We start from the raw sequence: 7,050 nt of genomic DNA, 5'->3' as shown, positions 1-7,050 counted from the left end.
CCGTGTTTGCTAATGACACGCACACACACTATCGTCCTATTTAAAAGATTTGTATAGAGTGGGGGACGTTTTTAATAGGCCCTCTCTCAAATGATACTGATTTATTTGAACTTGTGGGTGTACTGCGGTCCGTCTCTAGCCCAGCCTCCCTCTGGTCCAGCATCGCGACACAGGTAGGAGCGGGCATATAATGAAATTAAGAACTCACTGACGAGATGTTTAGATACAGGGCGTTGAGAGAATTCTTTGTAATGCCCAAAAGGCGACAGACGCGCTGTGACAGATACACAACTGCTTCTAAACCCACCTAGGGAATCAGTGAAAAGTAGCAAATAAATGACAAACAAGCACTCCAGCTTCCTCTCTTCCCTCAGATGCAACACTAATTGTCCGTTCTGAACAAACAGTTTAGTGTATGACATAGATATCTTTGACTACCCTCCCAGAATGCGCGTGACGTGGTGGGATATGTATGTCTGTATATCAGCGTGCGCATGACATGGTAGGATATATATATCAACATCGTGTATGCGTGTGCTGGTATAATAACGTTTTTGTTCAAAAGTTCAAATATTTAGAAATTCAAATGATGTGTATCTTTGTCAAACATTCCTTTTGAGTAGATTCATTACATGCAACTGCAATATTCCATCTACGTCTCCGTGCTAGGCCCTAATGTCGCCAATACCGTTGTTTGTTATCCATCCTTCCCGCACTCCTCTCACATCAAGTGGATATAGACTTTTATTCCCGTGTTAGTTTGGACTAGAGTAATGTTAATACACACCTGCAATATATATAACAATTTTTTAAGTTTTTGAAAGATGTGTATTTTTATTGTGATGATGATGTGTTTAAGAATGTGCAGAAAACTGCACGTGGAGAGCTTTTAGAAGTATTCCTTTGAGGTGTACACGATGCGCTCTCGTCACGAATGAAAGCTGCAAATATCAGTAAATGGTAGTCTTAGGTCGTGTGTTCTAAACTGAACATATTTATTAAATATTATTTCTTTATGTAGTTGTTTGATAAAGGTTACAACGTTCAAGGCCTCAGTAAAGTATAAAATATATGGTAGACATTTTGAGGACATTTCTAAATTTGACGCATCAGTGACAAAAATGATGTCGGGTGCAATTCCCTATTTTGACTTTTAACTTATGTTTCCGTGTTTTTGACAGGTGAAGAATTGACTTGCCTTTGCATGTGCTTGTGACGGGTGCCACTGGTGAGGCAGGATACGCTCACCTTTTCGCGAACACCTGGTATCATTACTATTTGATAGTGATTCATAAACACCTGCTCATTGGATAGACGGAATCGTACACACGACTCTGCTTTTGGCAGAGATTTCTGATGAATATAAAAAGGGGTTTGTCCCTTTATTAACAAGCTGCAGAATCTCGTCACTTTTACAGTGCAGATGTTATTCGTTATTCAAAAATAACATATCGTTTTTAGTTTTAAAAAATCAGTTCATGCGTTTTCGTGTTACTGGATTTTCTGGTCCATCGATCACTTGATTGTCTGGTTTGTTTACAGGCCGCCGTCGCACGGCAGGAGTTCTGCTCTAGCGACGCATTCCCTTTTATGCAAATTGTATACGTGGCGGGTGCTACCGGTAATGCAGGACATGTGTTTTGCGAACACCTGGTGTCATCACTGGTTACCATTTATATCATTTTCATTGCGATGTTACTTTTTATGCCAAATGGAATCTGTTTCGTCGGATAACCGAGACTGATTATTCTCTGGTTTTAACGGGTTTCTTTATATGTTTCGACTTTTACACATGTATGTGGTGTTCGTATTGATATGCTATAGAAATATACAATGGTGACATGAATGCATCAATCAAGGTGTAGTTCAATACAAAACCCATGTCTGTATCAACTATTAGAGAAAGTCACGTCAACTAAAATGACGCAGAGAATGAACTAAAACTTATTATATCATTATTACCTATGACATTTGTTTTGGCCCCGCAGCGACGTCATCTTATCAGTCATGACGTCATGTCCTTCTCATGAGGATTATCCCAAGCTGGACTATTTTTGTAAAAATGTCATTTTAATGTAAAAAAATAATCATAACCTTTTGCGACTGTTTTGATTTTTATAACGGTAACGTGTATGTCTCGCAGCTATGCGATTGCATTGTTCATATAACATGGGCATCGCATCACAGATGCGGTGTGATGACTACAAACTTATGTCATTCTTTATAATGATACGTGTGAGAATATTTGAAATTTATGTTTACATTTTTTAACTAATTTCTTTTTTGTAATTGAAAATTGAAAAGGACCGGTGTTAAATATAATATTGTCGACGTATATTTAACCATCTTCCGTTCCTGCAATAGTTTCTAAAAGTGGCTGGGTAATTTTGTGTAAAAGAAAATTGGTTCAATGAAGACTGGGGTAAGAAATAAACCTGCAAGCACATGACACCTACCATGTTGGAATTCTTGTGTGTATAAAAAATCAAATGTATTGATATTCAAAAAAGTTTTAAGTCAACTTTAATGGTTTTTAAATGAAATCATGTACATGTAGAAGTATTTTTTGAGTGCTTACTAAGGACAGGCTCCCGTTTGAGATCAGACAGTGCTACGACACGAAAGGTGAAAAAGTCGGATTACTATCCTCAATTATCTGGAATGTCCTATCATTGTCTGAAAGCAGTCGTATACGTTCGTAACAGAGTTCTACGGATCGGGAATGTTTCAGAGAGGTCGGCCAAGCACTCCCGATTGTATGGTGCGTCCCGTAACATTCGGGAAACTCAGCCGATTTTGTCTAGTCGGAATACAATCGTGACTATGTCGTGGCAGATTCTGTTGTATCGGATCAAAATCGTAACAATGTCCGGTGTTGTCTGGACGGTGTCCTGTGGATCGGACGCTGTCGTGATGAACGGGCATGACTTGTTCGTTGCCGTTTCTTGTCGATTGAGTCCAGATTGCGTCCAGATCTTGCCAAATACGAACCGTCTTTGCCGGTTCACTGTCTCCTCACTGTCTAATCTCTGTCGGATCGCATTCGGGAGAATCGGGACGCTGTCGGGACAGATTCGGTCGTTTTTTACCATGCGGAAGATACAAATGGGATCAGTTTCGGACTGAGAACAGGAGAATCGGGACGAATTCAGCTGGAAACGGCTGAATCGGGACGCTTCATGAACAATGTCTGATTGTTTGTGAATTTCCCGCCACGAATCACAGTATCTTGATCAGAATTTTGACAAATTTTAATCGGGAATGGTCCTTTCAAGGACGTCAGTAAAAATCCCGAACTGAGCCCTAAGCGCCAGTATAGTTCATATATAGTTGTATATAATACCACTAACTTAAGATATGTTCAACTGAAAATCAGATGAGAGGTAGTGTTTCCGCTGCCCCTTAGTGTATATCTATAATAACCTCTATATAAACAGAAGTTCGCAGTTTCTTCCACTCCCTGTGGCTTATGCTGGGAGATGGGTCCTCTTAGTGTTCCGGTACAGTTCACACATATCCCACACACATCTATAGTGTGTCCGTTGACACTGCCACAATGTGAGGCTGTGTAAATATACGTGTAAGTACGTAGTCAGGGACTGGGAGAGAGGGTCTGTTTACACGGAGATATAGTTCACACTCTCCTGTATGCGTTGGATATACTATAAAGCTGTAACTCTTCTGTCTGGTATACGACATCGTGTAACCTCTCTTAAAGCGTGCAAGGCATACTGTCAACTCTCCGGTAGTATATACAACAGTGTTAATTTCCCTGAAGGATACAGTGTTAATTCTCCTAGACGATATAAGATGTAGTATGATATACGATATAGTATTAACTATCCTAAAGGGGTATGTGATGTAAGGTTAACTCCCCTGTATAATACGATATATCAACTATCCTGAAGGATAAACGATTTAATGTTAACTCTCCTGTAGGATATATGATATTGTGTTAACTCTCCTGCGGGATATTCGACACGTTGTTAACTGTCCGATTGTATATGTATACAAAAGTACAAGCTTGAGTTTCAGTAAATGCTGAGTATACTGAATTGTTTTTCTGCAGCTATGGATTAAGACCGGAATGTCAGATGTCGCAATCTTGTTTTTCATTTTTCATCAATTATATTGTCAATGCTTTGGGTCCTGACAGAGAAAGATGTGTGGATATGTGTTGGAACTCAAGTTGTCCTATTATTTGCAGGTGGTATTTATTCGTTCGAGTTTTCTGTTTACAAACACCTCTGGGTAGATCGGATATTACTGTAGTGAATGGAAATTGAAAATCAATATTGATAAGAGTAAAATTATATTCATACAAAATAAATGGTGCTCCATTGAGAGAAAATAAGACATTTCGTTTAAATACCAGTATTTGGAAATTCTCCCAAACTATAAATGTCTAAGTGTCCATTCCACATCTTCAAAATCATCAACATCTTCAAAAATACTTTGCCACAACAAGTTTTGAAAGTCATTCAAATATTACTATCCTTAAACAAAGTAATATAACTGTATGTCATATTTGTAAAATTTAAGTTTTGTACATTCTGTTGTATGGTACTGAGGTATGGGTCTTCCACCATATTTAGATATTGATAATATACATGTTGTAAGTAAATATATATTATGACTCCTAATCTGGATGGAAGAAGGAAGGTTGGAAGTATTCAGCGTATTTCAGTATATAAGTATAATGGAGGACAAGCTAGGACTGGTTGGAGGATAGCGTTATTTTGAGATATATTCATTATATTAATTCAGGAAAGAAAGAAAGACGACAAGGGTGCGGGGCATTAGATGTATTCAGATATGGGACTGGAGAAGTGAGGCTAGAACAAGACGCTGGAAATTAGTGAGAGTTGGGTTTAACGCCGCTTTTAACTGTGTTCCAGTTATATCACGGCGTGTCAGCTTAATGTGGGAAGAAAGCCCGAAGTGATGCAGGTCTCAGACGTTACCACTTCGGTGAAACCCACGAGCACGGGTATGGTGCTGACAAACCTAGAAACATAATCGGGGCGAACCGGGATTCGAACCCACAATCATTGGTTTCTGGTGTGTCCAAGGGGCGCAACTCTGCACGGGGAATCGCAGCGCGCTGGAAATGAAGATGTATGTGTTGATTCATTTTCTCAACGCTGTGAAGATATTGATGTTCAAGATTGGAATGATTATATCATAGTTTAGTCTAAGTCAGTTTTTTGTTTTTGTTGTCTGGAACAGACAATCCAGTTATTGACACCATGAGCATCGATCCACGCAATTGGGATACGATGACATGCATCAACCAAGTCAGCGAGCCTGACCACCTGATCCCATGAGTTGTCTCTTACGACAAGTGTAGTCGCCTTTTACGGCAAGCATGGGTTGCTGAAGACCTCTTCTACCCCGGGTCTTCACGGGTCTTTTTTGTATTGATTAATTTGGAATTGTATAATGAAACGATCTTTCATGTATCGATAGTAATTATATAATGCCTATCATGTGGCTTTGCGTAAGTTTAGTTGATCTAGTCATAACTTCTTGCTAGTACAGGGAAGATGGTATGATATTTAGAGGAAACGCAGGTTTTGCCCACTTTCAGTGTATCATTTGTTGAAACAGAATACTTTGTTTTACTCCAGTGTCCGTTCTATGCCAGTCTAAGTGAACGTTCTTTATTATATACTAAGTATGAAAGACTGGGTTTTTCTGAAGTTTAGAAAAGTGATATTTTAATTGCAGTGATCATAACACTTGATATTTCACTGGGGGGCACGGGTGGCCCAGTCGTCTAAGGCGCCGCGATTCGCAGTGCAGAGTTGCGTCCCTTGGGCACGCCAGAAACCTATGATTGTGGGTTCGAATCCCTGTTCTCCCCGATTATGTTTCCAGGTTTGTCAGCACCATAGCTGTGCTCGTGGGTTTCACCGAAGTGGTAAACGTCTGAGACCTGCATCACTTCGGGCTTTCCTCCCTCATTAAGCTGACACGCCGTGATATAACTGGAATATTGTTTAAAGCGGCGTTAAACCCAACTCACTCACTTACTCACTCACTCACTCACTGATATTTTAATTGCAGTGAACATAACACTTGATATTTCACTGCATGGAACATAATATTTTGACGGAACTATTGTCATACAAGAGCTATCTCCCCTTAAATTGTCTCTCTTTATCGTAAGTGACTGGCCCGTGCACACGCGGTTGACGTCCGTTTTACGTTAGTTCAACATTGACAAGGCAAAATAATGACAGATGGTCATTTATTATAGGTGATGCACTTTTAACTCCCCTATACCATATAGAGTTAACTTTCCAACAGTTTAAGCGAAGTAATAAACCATACTCACTATATGCATCGCACTCACGACGCACAACAGGTATTCACGACACACAACAGGTATTCACGGCACACAACAGGTATTCATGACACACAACAGGTATTCATGACACACAACAGGTATTCATGACACACAACAGGTATTCATGACACACAACAGATGTTCATGACACACAACAGGTATTCATGACACACAACAGGTATTCACGGCACACAACAGGTATTCACGACACACAACAGGTATTCACGGCACACAACAGGTATTCACGACACACAACAGGTATTCACGGCACACAACAGGTATTCACGGCACACAACAGGTATTCATGACACACAACAGGTATTCACGGCACACAACAGGTATTCATGACACACAACAGGTATTCATGACACACAACAGATATTCATGACACACAACAGGTATTCATGACACACAACAGATATTCATGACACACAACAGATATTCATGACACACAATAGGTATTCATGACACACAAGAGATGTTCATGACACACTCGCATCGTGCATCAGATATTCATGTTATACAACAACCAAAATGACAGCTGAGTCATCAATTTGAAACGTCTAATGACTCATGATTCGCAGTAAGGGAGCAGAAGTGGACACTGACTGGACACGAAGTCTGGTTAAATGGAATTTGGGAACTTGCTGAACTGGTCTCTGTGGCCTGTTTATAGACCAATATGTATTCAGATGTGT

Source organism: Haliotis cracherodii, unplaced genomic scaffold, assembly GCF_022045235.1.
Source record: "Haliotis cracherodii isolate W230 unplaced genomic scaffold, xgHalCrac1.p SCAF_19, whole genome shotgun sequence".
NCBI lineage: Eukaryota > Metazoa > Mollusca > Gastropoda > Lepetellida > Haliotidae > Haliotis > Haliotis cracherodii.
Note: the sequence above shows the minus strand (reverse complement) of the source record.